This window comes from Cryptomeria japonica, chromosome 10, assembly GCF_030272615.1.
Source record: "Cryptomeria japonica chromosome 10, Sugi_1.0, whole genome shotgun sequence".
Lineage (NCBI taxonomy): Eukaryota > Viridiplantae > Streptophyta > Pinopsida > Cupressales > Cupressaceae > Cryptomeria > Cryptomeria japonica.
Window position 1 is genome coordinate 160870006 of NC_081414.1, and position 14792 is coordinate 160884797.

Sequence of the window (14792 nt, forward strand, 5' to 3'; positions counted from 1 at the left end):
AAAGTAATCTCAATTGTGTGAATATAAATATTTTCAATTAAATAAGCTATTCCAATAGGTCTTACAAAGAAAAAAATTAGATTATTTGTAAAAACAATTAATATATAGTAAGAAAACAAAGTTTGGATTAGAGAGACATGATCACAAGCATGATAGTCTAAGAGGGAAAATATGTTAAGTGATTTAGACTAGTTCTATCTAGATGGTATGGATGATGATAGGGTATGTGCAAGATCATGGTGGGCCAAAACGGGCCCTTAAGTGGCAATGAAATTTCAGAAAATCAGAGTTATGCAACTTGATATGAAAATTTGAATAAATTATTGATGAATAATGATGAACATTTAGTACCAAACCAATACTGAGAGGGGAGGGTGAATCGATACAAGCAAAAACTTTTCCTCAATCTGGTTAGACTGCAAAGACTGCACTTAAATTGATAAACAATATCACCGGTCCAAAACAGGGCACTACTGGTAACACACAGTGAGAATGTGAAAGATACAAACCGATAACACCTAGATCAATTAAAGACCTAATACCTTATCACAACTTCACCCAAATTATTAAGCAAGTAATACATGGAAAATACTTATGACCATTGAATCAGCTTGCATTACCACTGAACATAAAACACTAAACCATCACATGAAAAGCATCACACATGACACGTTGATTTTTCACATGGAAACCCAACTGGGAAAAACCACGATGGGGATGAATACCCACAAGCTGTTCTTTGAACTCTTCCGAAATCTGCTCTGTTAGGAACCTAGTCGAGTTAAAGACATTACAATAGGTTCTGCTAGAAACCGATCCTGCTAGGGATCACTCGGTTAAGGGATGGCTAAATACCCAGTTAAAGGTTAGAACCCTATTAAAGGTTACCTCGCAAGAGGATTTGAAGAACTCATTGACTTGATTCACCCTGTTAAAGGATTTACACAAAGCTTGTTAAAGCTACCCAGTTAAGGGATTTTCTAATTGTTGAAATGGTTAGAAGTCAATAGGTAAATCACTGATATGATAACAACACTAAATGCCTAGTCAGATCCACTTTAGTTCCTTTACTTATGCAATCACACTCTGCAGGTATCAACATACTTCTCCGGTCTAGCAAGAATTAAGTATCCCTTCACTTGGATACACACATAACATTTGCCAACAACTTCCCAATGAAAAACGTCATTGACCTTATAAGAAACAGATAGGTTGATGGCATAAACCCTAAACCCTAAACATTTAGGTTTAACAATTCAGTCGGTTCAATCCTGACCATTAATCACACTACATTGAATACAATAGTCTTGAACACATCTCAAGACGTTCTCCAATGTTCATTCTTTGTCACTTCAGCAAGCTGATAACCCATCACACTCTCTCCACCTTTTACAGAGACTTCACACATTCCCGAGGTAGATAGGATCAATCTCCATGCAAGATCCTCAAGGAAATCCTTCACGCGCACAAGGCTGACATGGTAACACAATCTAATCTTCATTACAATGCTAACGCATCACAAGATATCATCGGTTGAATCACACAAGCTTGGAATACAGCAACCGAAAACCCTAAAGCTGAGACTACCAACAAATAGTCATAACAAATGAAACCCTGATACCGATTCTCATACCACTTCACCTTTTCACATATACCGGTTCACATCATCATACCAGTTCTCTTGCCAGTTTTCTTACTTCAATATAATGGTTCACTCTTCAGCATATTGACATCAATGACAACATACAATATCATCATGTCATCAAACTCTGCTCATATGCCAACAATCTCCCCCTTTGGCATTGATGGCAATATATGAAGATATCTCTTTGCTTCACATCTTCTCCCCAATACTGTAGATATCCTCTCTGCTTCACATCTTCTCCCCCTTTGACAACAATACCAAAGTGGAGGCATAGACAGCTATGTTCCACTATGTTGCTCCTCCTAAGGATTAGCATCCTTCAACACACCAATTCTGAAAAAGTTTTAACAATGCAACACTTGACTAATGTGGAGCACACACCCTTAGTTCACCTCTTGAAGGGACAACACCCCTAATTCACCTCTTAAATAGGTAAATGTAGCCTTCAGTAGAGGCTTGGTGAATATGTCTGCTAACTGTTCTTTACTGGAAACATGTTCCAATACAGCCTCTTTGTTCTGAACCTTCTCCCTCAAGAAATGATACTTGAGCTCGAAGTTCTTGGTTCTAGCATGCAAAATCGGATTCTTGAAAATATTAATTGCACTTGTGTTATCATAGAATATACTCACCAGTTTAGATACAAGAACTTTGAAACCACTTAATACATGCTTCATCCAAATTGTCTGAGTGCAGTTCATAAATGCTGCAACATATTTCACTTCTGCTATAGACTGAGAGATACAACTCTGCTTCTTACTCATCCATGAGACTAGTCTATCACCAAGAAAGAGTGCACCACCGGTTGTGCTCTTCCAGTCGTCCACATTACTAGCCCAATCAGCATCTGTAAACACTTTGAGACTGAAATCATTACTGTATGGATACCACAATCCATACTCTATAGTTCCCTTCAGATATCTAAGAATCCGCTTGACTGCTACCAAGTGGGATTCTCTTGGACTTTTCTGAAAATGTGCAGTAATGCCCATTGCATGTGCAATGTCCGGTGCTAAATATGGAAAGCTAATGTACTGAGAGGGGAGGGGTGAATCAGTACTTCAAATCCTTTTAACAACACTATCTTTACTATTATGCATAAACCAAAAACTGTTGTAACATAACATAAAGCTAAAACAAATAAATAACAATCATACATGATTCACTCCATAACACATATATTTTGGTTACACAGAAACTCTTGGTTAGAGAGAAAAACTACGGTAGGGATGGCACCCACAACTTCACTACTGCAATAATAAAGAGTGCTCGGTTAGAGCTACATATTTAGCTATTTCTGATAGCTTACCCTATTAGGAGTATCAAGATCTATTAGATCTACCTTGCTAAAGGATTTTACAACACTTAATCTAAATGCTACACTTGGTTAGAGGCTTTACAATTTATAGACTTGATTAGAGTCTTTTACCCTGTTAAAGGTTTCTCTTACAACTTCAAAATTTTCAATAAAACTTTGCAAATATCTGCAACTTTACATCTGAAATACTGTAGCAGATTCTATGTGCTCAAAATAAGATTACCTTGCTTATAGCATACCTCGATAACTCATAAAGTAACTTGGTAAACCCTTCTGTTTACTCTGTTATTGAACTGTTCTCTGAAAACTTTCTCGGTGACCTCTGTGTCTCTGTAACAGTCATAATACTTAGTGATTTCTCATGTATCACATAAGTCTTGCTTCATACACATATGCACACATGTATCCTCTCCTCTTTCTAACCTTGAATTCATGTTGTATAAATAGATCTCTTATGTCGGTGATTTGATTCATTGCTTCGATCTTACAAACATGATTTCTCGAATGAATAACCATGCAAAATATTTCATTGGTTAGATGACCTCAAAATCATACAAAATCTATTAGTGCAATTTCCAATGTGATAACGGTTCTATATGCCTCGATCTTGTAACACATTTTCTAAAGTGTGTCCAGATTCAATGAATCTGGTAACATGTTTCACTCGGTGTATATCAACTCGGTGTATCATCTTTTCTGCTCGGTAGACATGAAATGATGCTCGGCAGAAAGCTCGGTGTATACTAGGCTCTGTGACTGCTTTCCGTCTGTAACCAACTAGACTGTGCATACCGACTAAATATTTTGGTAGTAGTAACCGACTAGAGTATATAGAATGACTTTGGATATAAAACTAATGGCAATTTGATAAGTAGTAACAATCTCCCCTTTTGACATTAGGTGAGTTGTTTGACAAAACTACTTTCAAAGTCATAACTCAAAAATCTATATACATTACAAAATTTTACTAAACATACAATATATACATTAGTCAATGAAATAGTATATTCAAATATACTCCCCTTATCAATATATTGTAAAAAACTTCTGATTATGCATGCTTGGTGATCGATGATCGGTGTGTTGCTCTATTTCTTATGCTTACTTGTCCAGTTCACTATTCACTGCTCACTCTACTTACTCTGCTCATTATGCTCGGTATACTCCCCCTGTATACTACACTCCTTCTGTTTGATATTTTTAGTACTATACACTCCCCCTATATACTTTGATGCTATATGTACTTTGATGTTATACTCCCCCTTTTTGACAAACATCAAAATTTCAATTACCATTTGGAGGTGGCAACTAATCAAAGATGGATTTATACTTTGTCTTGGCTTCGATGAGAGCGATAGAGAGTGCATCCTTTATATTGTCCATTAACGAATTCTGTGCATTAATATCAGCCAATAATGAAATTCAGCCATCTAAAGTGTTGCCCTCTTGTGTAGTAGAGAGGTATGTGGCTCAGTTGAGTTGTTCTTGGACAGATGAAAGATGAGGAAGGAATAATGTCTGAAGTGTCATTATGTCCATCTTGATCTTGTGTTCTTCATTCCTCAGTTCCAATTGTTGAGCCATGAGCTGTTGTAGCTTAGTATAAAAATTTTGAATTGAATTGGGCTCGGGGGTCAACTTATTTGAGAGATTGGTGATCTCTTTCTCAATTGCTTCTGTTTTATTTTTGATGTCCTTAATGAATAAAGAAAATGTGCAGAGTTTCTGAAATAATGAAAGAATGTGCTTGAGTTGAGGGGTTAACTCAACAATAAATTTGACAAGTTTTACCTTGCCAACAACAATGGATTTCTGTACTTCTTCTATCATTTTAGCTGTGAGCTCTTTGTCTTTCAACTTGCTCAAATATTCGGATGCATCTACTCCAGATGTCTCTATTTGATTAAGGAGTTCATCCAGTTGAATATGGATGGTGGCATCAATTGATACTGTGGCTGAAGGTAGCATATCTGATAGCAGTGTCCTTACCTTCTAAAGTACTTTATTCTTCTTTTGTATGGCCATTTTCTTCTCTTGTTCAACCTTTTCTTTGCACAGTTCACCGAATTCAGTAAGTGCTTGCCCTTTTAATTTGGAGATGTCTACATTGGGCAACACTATCGGTTTCAATAAATCTATTTTGAAACTATGCTTTTTCAACTTCTTTTCTTTACCTTTCATCGGGTGAACCACTACAATAGCTTGAGAGGCTTGAGGACCCTTGGTAGGTTTCTCAATAGAGGCAACACTTTGGTCAGTTTCTTTGCGCTCTGTAGTGTCATTTGGGGTCTTGGTGCTTGGTGCCTTAGCTGCAACATTTTCTGTGCTAGAAGGTGCTTGAGAGGTCTGTTCTTGTGAAGTACCTTCTGTTGTAGACTTTTGACCTTCAGTGCCTTCATCTATATCCTGAGGAGCTTCGGTTGTAGTCAGTGGATTAACCGGTGGGTAAGGTTGAACTTGTTCCAAAATGGATTCACTGGAGATAAGGTTTGCATATACATTGCCTTCTATCATTTCTGACTCAGGTGCCTTTGCATCCATGATATCTTCATCTATTTGAATGGTGTCAGCAGGGTCTTGCTCGGTGACATCAGGCTCTTGCTCGGTGACATCAATTATTTAAATTGTAGATTGTTCACTAGCATTCTTCCTTCGAAAGATGTCCTACCATTGCTCTTTTGTTTCATTTTCCACTTCAATGTACAAACCATTCATCAATTTCAAGTCCTTTTGTTTGACTGTAAATTATGTTTGGCTATTTGTCAAATGTTCTTTTATTTCATCAACTGACATATCAAGAAAGAGATGCACCAGACTTCTTTCTCTGATTTATTTCTCCGAGTCTAAAGCATATTGCCATCTGGTTTCAATATGTGCATATAATTCTTTAGGAATAGAATTACATACTTCTAATGGGACCACTCAGAATTTTAAAAGTGTGCAAATGACAGCTTCTTCAATTTGCCTCTTTTCATCAGCAGATCTAGATTCATATTTGACAAATCTGAATCCACCAAATCCACCATATTCCTTCAGATTATTACAAAAAATTTCTACACTATGTATATCTACCTTCTTGCTTTTCACAATCTAAAATTTGCTTGCATCTTCAGATTCGGTGTCACTAGACTCTTTTGGCAAAATGAGTCTCCGAGTAGATTTCTTGTAAGTTCTTGTTACCTTAGGAATGACAACAGTCTTTTGTTTCTTACTCAGTGATGCTACAGATGCTCTTGTGTTTGTTCTCTTTGTTGGAGGAGTCAGTAGGGCCAATGAAGTGTCCTGTTTCTTTCTTTTCAACACTTTTCCCTTAGGCAATTCAGTACTCAGTGTTATGGCTGCCTCTTATGCTTTTGTCTCCTCTTCGGTAATGGCCAGAATGCCTTTGACAGGTGTGGAGGAAGACTCTTCTCCAAATTTCTCAATTAATGCCTTTATCATTTTTTATGCCTTCCTTGTAGCTTTGGGTACTACAATGCTCATTTTTACTTTTTCCTTCACCTGTTCATAAGTTCCATACCTCAACTCGGTAGCATGCCTTGGTAATGTTAGAAATGCATCGATTTGCTATTGTGTGATATCAAAGTCAATCTCATAACCCATAGGTGGCAAAGATTGAGTCCTTGGTTCCACAGCATTCACATAACAGTAATCGGTGTCAACTTCAAAACATATTTCATCCTTGTATTTTTCTACTAGATTGGGTGGAATCTAGTACCTGTTGTGAATTTTCTCCTGAAACATGTTGAAGTAATCATCCATTATATCATTAAAATTGTCACCTAACTTCTTGATGAAGTCATTAATCTGATGGGTGATTGGTCGGTGTAGTTCCCAAAACTTTACCGACTGTTGGAAAAAACTTCTCAAAGTAGAAAAACATACATACAAGTAGTGATCCAAATTTTAGTGTATTAGCCAAGTTGTTCTTCTTCAGCTTCCTGATTGTGTTCAGATTTTGAAACAAGTTCTTCAACAATACTTCACACAAGTCAATTTTCATGCCTTTCTTAACAATTTTGTATGCTAAGTCCACTGCAGCATAGGGTACACTGTTTTCCCTTGCCGATTGGAAGAAACAGTAACCAATCACTCTAATGGAAAATTTGAGTTCAGGATCAGTGACATTGTTCAACTTCAGTCCTCTGCAGTCAGATTCTACTCCAGTCAAACTGATCAATTCCTTTTGTGATATAATTTTATGTGCTCGAGCATGATCATAGATAGGGTAACTGGTGATTAAATGAATGATTTCCTTGGTGATCTTAAATGGTTTCTCTTGTAGCCACATGAAATCATCATGTACTCAGCTCAATACAAACTTGACCCACTAGGGTTTGAACACACGGGGATAGGTTAGGGCTTCAATTAATCCCTTTATTTTGATGTGCTCATACTTGCTATCACTTTTACCATCTGTGCACAATTCATCATATGCATCTTTGATCTCAACATGACCGAGTTCTTCAACATAGCATTTGGTGAAGAATCTCACATCCTCGACTAACAAGACTCGATCTGGGATGAGTGAAAAGGCAGTTTTGTCATCCGGTTCAGATGCGACTTTGGGAGTCAAAGAGTATTTTAGTGAGGGCTTCTCTACATTCTTGACAACAATGGGGTCTTGGATCTTAGGTGCCATTCTAGATTTCAGATAAAAACTAACACAAGAACCTTAGGGTTTGAGAATTAACAAATGGCAGATGCTTCACACTCAACAGATAATAATAACTCAACAAGATCGGTAAACTAGCTTAACAATGCTTAGTGATTTGATGTAAATACCTTAAATTTCACTTTGAAGATGGTTTGATCGCCTTGATTTGCTCTGTTCTACTTTTGAAAACTTGGTGAATGAAAATGACCGCGAATAATGCTTTAAGTACACAATAAACCTTATTGGGCTCCGTGCAGGTTAGGTTAAAACAATAAATGTACTCGGTTCCACTTAACTTTCTTTTCATTTTTGCACTTTAATTGAGTAACCAAATTTCCTTCTTTACCGACTAGATAGGTTTCCTGTATTCACCACCTTGACAGGTTTCCTGTAAAGTGCTCCAAAAGACTTTGATAGAATTTCAAACTTACTACTACATCTTACTATGCAGATTTTGAATTAAGTACATACTAAAAGTAGGAATTGTTTAAGATTTAACCTTGAGAGAGTGCAGTCCCTTCATACTTTTACTTATTAATTTGGAATGGGAGCACCTAACTTGGTAGGTAAGGTGCTTTCTTCATTTGGCACAATTTCCTTCTTTCTCCAAATCATCTTTAATTTCTCTTTTATTTCCTCAGTGTCTTCTCTAGGTTGATCTCTTCAATCTCTAGCCAAGTGTCCAACTTTGTGAAAATGAAAACATGCCATACCAGGATTTTCTCCATGATCTTCGGTTGTTCATTCCAAACCTTATAAAGTAGTTGGCACTTATATGTCCATATCTTCCACAACATTCACACAATATCCTTGTATTGTAATCCCATGGTACTACAGAATATTGTTAGTAAGGATCTGTGTGAGTTCGGTGACCTCTAGTATTTTCTCTATGTGCAAACCACATGTGTTTCTTTTGCTTAAACCAACACTCCTCGGTACTATGTCCATATCTATTGTAGTTTTTACAAAACCCCTTGAATTTTACCTTTTGATAATTACTAGCGGACTTTGTCCTACATTGATTATATGTGTGACCATATTTATTGCAATTGTAACAATAACCATTGGACTTATTGACATTCGGTTGCTTACCTTTTCTGATTTGGCACATGTTGGTAGTATGACCTTGATTTCCACAGTAGTTGCAAATAGGCTTCTTTCTTTTGATGTTCTTCTTGATTCTAGCTTGCATTGATGATTCTCCTCTCTTGGTAGTGCAGATTCCCTTCTCGGTGGAATCTTTTCCTTTGTAACCAAGTCCCACTTCTTTGTATGGTCATCTTGTATTCAGTTGCTCATCTAACATCTTTGATGCTTCATAACTCTTCTTTAGTGTTTCTTTGGATTTTTTCTCTATTTCGAGTTCATTGGTTAGCCTTGATACTTAAAGTTTCAATGCTTGATTGTCATCATCTTTCAGATTTGCTTTAAGATGTGCATAACCTAGTTGATCTGACAGATTTTGTTGAATCCCAGTCAACCATATGATTTCGTCATCCTTATCAGATACTAAAGCTTCAAGTTGTTGTTTCTCTCTTTCTAGATCTCTTACTTTATCCTCAGTTGTCCTCAATGCATCAAGATTTTCAGTCATCTGTGTACTGAAATGTTCATGTTCTCTTTTCATTGCTTTGAGTTGATCAGCCAGTGCTTTGTTCTTTTCTCTCAATACTCCAATCATTTGTTCAGTCTCTTCAGATATACTATTCTTAGATGATGTCTCAATTTGTTCCACTACTTCTTGAGAGTCCTGCAAGTCATCAGACAATCTTCTTCTCACTTTTAGAGATTTTTGCATTTGCCTTTGCATGTTTGCAATCACTTGATTAGCATGATCCAGCTCTTCTTGCAGATACACAATCCTTCGAGATTGTTTGTAGCCTTCCATTGATAAGATCTTTCTCTTTAGGAAGTTAAACCCTTTTCCAAGATTGAAGCTCTGATACCAATTGTTAGGCCCAATATGGAAAGCTAATGTACTGAGAGGGGAGGGGTGAATCAGTACTTCAAATCCTTTTAACAACACTATCTTTACTGTTATGCATAAACCAAAAACTGTTGTAACATAACATAAAGCTAAAACAAATAAATAACAATCATACATGATTCACTCCATAACACATATATTTTGGTTATGCAGAAACTCTTGGTTAGAGAGAAAAACTGCAGTGGGGATGGCACCCACAACTTCACTACTACAATAATAAAGAGTGCTCGGTTAGAGCTACATATTTAGCTATTTCTGATAGATTACCCTATTAGGAGTATCAAGATCTGTTAGATCTACCTTGCTAAAGGATTTTACAACACTTAATCTAAATGCTGCACTTGGTTAGAGGCTTTACAATTTATAGACTTGATTAGAGTCTTTTACCCTATTAAAGGTTTCTCTTACAACTTCAAAATTTTCAATAAAACTTTACAAATATCTGCAACTTTACATCTGAAATGCTGTAGCAGATTCTATGTGATCAAAATAAGATTACCTTGCTTATAGCATACCTCAGTAACTCATAAAGTAACTCAGTAAACCCTTCTGTTTACTTTGTTATTGAACTGTTCTCTAAAAAGATTTCTTGGTGGCATCTGTGTCTCTGTAACAGTCATAATACTTAGTGATTTCTCATGTATCACATAAGCCTTGCTTCATACACATATGCACACATGTATGCTCTCCTCTTTCTAACCCTGAATTCATGTTGTATAAATAGATCTCTTATGTCAGTGATCTGATTCATTGCTTCGATCTTACAAACATGATTTCTCAAATGAATAACCATGCAAAATAATTCATTGGTTAGATGACCTCAAAATCATACAAAATCTATTAGTGCAATTTCCAATGTGATAACGGTTCTATATGCCTCGATCTTGTAACATGTTTTCTAAAGTGTGTCCAGGTTCAATGAATCTGGTAACATGTTTTACTCGATGTATATCAACTCGGTGTATCATCTTTGCTGCTCGGTAGACATGAAATGATGCTTGGTAGACAGCTCGGTGTATACTGGGCTTTGTGATTGCTTTCCTTCTGTAACCAACTAGACTGTGCATACCGACTAAATATTTTGGTAGTAGTAACCGACTAGAGTATATAGAATGACTTTGGATATAAAACTAATGGCAATTTGATAAGTAGTAACATGTACTACATAGTGCAGCTTACCAATCATTGATCGGTACTCCTTCTCATTCACCAATGCTAAGTCATCCTCTTATGACAATTTACAACTGGTCGCCATCAGTGTACCAACCGGTTTACTATCTTCCATGCCAAAGGTCTTCAACACCTCTTTGACATACTTGGGCTGAGTGATAAAGATACCATCTTTCATTTGTTGAATCTGTAGTCCAATGAAGAACGTAATCTCCCCTATAAGTGACATCTCAAATTCCTTCTTCATCTCATCTGCAAAATCATGACTCATCTTGTCATCTCCTCCAAAAATTATGTCATCAACAAATACTTCACAAATCAAAATCTAATCTCCTTCTGACTTCAAATAGATATTGCTATCTTCACTGGTTCTCTAAAATCCAATCTTCACAAGATGGGAGTGGAGATGGTCATACCATGCTCTAGGTGCTTGCTTCAATCCATATAAGGCTTTATGTAGCCTACACACCATATCACTATCTTTGGATAGGGCAAACCCATCTGGTTTATCTATATACACTTCCTCTTCAAGTATTCCATTCAGGAATGCAGAATTTACATCCATCTGATACACTTTGAATCCCTTGTAGGCTGCATATGAAAGAAGCATACAAACTCCTTCCAATCTAGCTACTGGAGCAAAGGTTTCTCCATATTCTTCTCCTTCTTCTTTAGCATATCCCTTACACACCAGTCTGGCTTTGTTTTTAATCATTGTGCCATCTTCATTCAGCTTATTTCTAAACCCATTTGGTGCCAATGACATTTTTATGCTCCGGTCTAGGTACCAAGGACCATGTACCATTCTTTTCTATCTAGTCAAGTTCCTCTTCCATAGCCTTGATCCAGTCTTCATCTTTGTGTGCCTCTTTAAATGTTTTAGGATCAAATTTAGAGATCATGCAAGAGCTTTCTTTGACCTTTCTTCTTGTAAGAATTCCTACATCTTTGTCTCCTATGATCTGCTTTGGATCATGATTCAACTTTACATACCTAGGAATGATCTTAGCTGTTTCCTCTTTGTTTTCTTCTTCATCCCCATTTTCATCAGCATTAACATCTGCATCTACCAGTGTAGGAACACTGTTACTAGTGCTTTGTTGTTTTGTAACTGGTTCCTAGAAGGTTACAACTGATTCATTTAACGCTTGCTCGTTGTCGGTTACCTCAGGTTTCTCAGAGGTTTCATCAACTATAACATTGATACTTTCCACAATTCTCTGAGTCCTATTGTTAAAACACTTGAGAGCTTTGCTCTTGGTGGAATACCCTAGGAATATTCCCTCATCACATTTTGCATCAACTGGCTCTAGTGTTCACTCCTCTTGATATAACATTTGCTACCAAACACTCTAAAGTATCTTACCACTGGTGTCTTTCCAGTCCAATACTCATAAGGAGTTTTATCCTTTCCTTTCTTGATGAGTACCCAGTTTATTGTGTAGACTGCAGTGCTCACCACTTCTCTCCAAAAAGTGTGAGCGACATTTCCTTGAATCAGCATCGTTCTGGCTGCTTCAACTACAATCTGATTGTTCCTCTCTACTAGGCCATTCTGTTGTGGAGTCCGGGGGGTAGACAGTTGCCTCTTGATGCCATTTTCTTCATAGTACTTGTTGAACTCACTAGAAGTGAACTCACCTCCTTGGTCAGTTCTAAGGCATTTGATTCTCTTACCACTTTCTTTCTCAACTAGTGCTCTAAAGGCTTTGAACTTTCCAAAAGCTTCAAACTTGTCTTTCAAGAATGTGACCGACATCATTCTTGAGCAGTCATCAGTGAGAATCATAAAGTACCTATCTCCCTGCACACTCCTAGTTTTCATAGGACCACACAAATCAGTATGCACAAGATCAAGTAAATTGTCTGTAGTGAAAGATTTACCTTTGAAGGCTAAGGAAGACATTTTCCCCAGTTGACACTCTCTGCACAAAGGATTCTCCAGTTTGCTCGGCACAGGAAATCCTCTAACTACCTTGATCTTACATGCCTTCACAATATTATCAAAGTTTACATGGTAGAGTCTCCTATGCCATATCCAGCTATCATCAAACTTAGCCATTAGACATGTACTGATATTTGCATTCAGTTGAATAAGTTACCTCTGGTCTGCATACCGGTGGCCATTAGTTCACCACTCTTTCCTTTTATTTTGCACACTCCATCTTTGAATTCCAAAGTGAGTCCATTATCATTTAGCTGGGCAACACTCAAAAGGTTGTGTCTAAGACCTTCTACCCAATACACATTATCAACACTGCTTTTTCCATTTAGAGAGATGGACCCTCTGCCTTTTACCATAAATGGTGCATCATTACCAAATCAGACCACACCACCATCATACTCTTCCAGAGACAAAAACTTACTCTGGTCACCAGTCATGTGGTGAGAACAACCACTATCAATAATCCACTCATTGGAATTGTCAAAGTGGGAGACAAGAGCCTTCTTGTCTGAGACATCTTCCTTCACTACTACAAACACAATGTCTTCACTTTCTTCATCTTCTGATTCCTCATCAGTGACACCTTCATCAACTGCTACAAAACAGTTTCTCTTGTTTCCTCCTTTGAACTTCTTGAACCTCTCTAGTTTGTCCTTATTGTCACCATTAGGACAATTTACAACAATGTGTCCTATCCTATTGCAAGAAAATAATTTCAAAGGGAGATTACCTCTGTATTTACTAGTTCCCTTAGGAAGTCTTTTGGCCAAAAGAGCTTCAAATTCCATCAAGATCTCCTCATCATCCATATCTCTTCTTTGTCTAGGTTCACAACTGGTACTAGCTTCTTTACTCTTTCTAGATAGTGTTGTAGATACTTTAAAGGCTGATTCAGTCTTCTGAATACTGCCATCATAATTATTTAGCTCATATGCGGTCAACTTAGCAATGATGGAGTCTAGGGATACCTTTGTCTTGTCTATAGACCTCAACTCTTGAATAGCAGCAACCCTTATTGCATAGACTGGTAACAAGGATCTCAAGACTTTGCTAACAATAGTGGCATCATCTATTTTACCTCCTGCACTCTTGATGTCTCCAGCAACAGTCTTGATTCTTATTCCATATTGTTGAATGGTCTCTCCTTCAACCATCTTCATGTCTTCAAAATTTCCCCTAAGGCTCTCTTCCTTAGCTTGTTTCGCATGCTCATCACTGCCATAAATATTCTCCAAAGCATCCCATACTTCTTTGGGATTGTCTTTATCCTAAACATCAATAAACTCAATGTTGGATAGACTATTGATTAGGGCTTCCACGACTTGCCCATTCTCCTGAATTTCTCTTCTTTGGTCATCAGTGAGAGTACCAATAGGGATAACATAGGCATTCTCAACATAGTTCCAGTGTTGATCACCCATGCTTCTAATGTAGATCTTCATTTTGTCCTTCCATATCTTAAAGTTCTCTATTAAATTTTGGACCTTCCCTCTTCATCATTTGAATAGGATCTTTTCCTCAAGCAGTTAAGCTTATAACACAGAGGACCTGGAGGATGCTCTGATACCAATTAATGAATAATGATGAACAGTTAGTACCAAACCAATACTAAGAGGGCGAGGGTGAATTAGTACAGATAAAAACTTTTCCTCAATCTGGTTAGATTGCAAAGACTGCACTTAAACTGATAAACAATATCATTAGTCCATAATAGGGTACTACCGGTAACACATAGTGAGAATGTGAAAGATACAAATAGGTAACACCTAGATCAATTGAAGACCTAATACCTTATCACAACTTCACCCAAATGATTAAGCAAGTAATACATTAGAAATACTTATGACCATTGAATCAACTTGCATTACCACTTAACATAAAACACTAAACTATCACATGAAAAGCATCACACATGACACACTGATTTTTCTCATGGAAACCCAACTGGGAAAAACCAAGGTGGGGATGAATACCCACAAGTTGTTCTTTGAACTCTTTTGAAGTCTGCTCTGTTAGGAGCCTAGTCCGATTAAAGACATTACAATAGGTTCTGCTAGAAACCGATCCTAC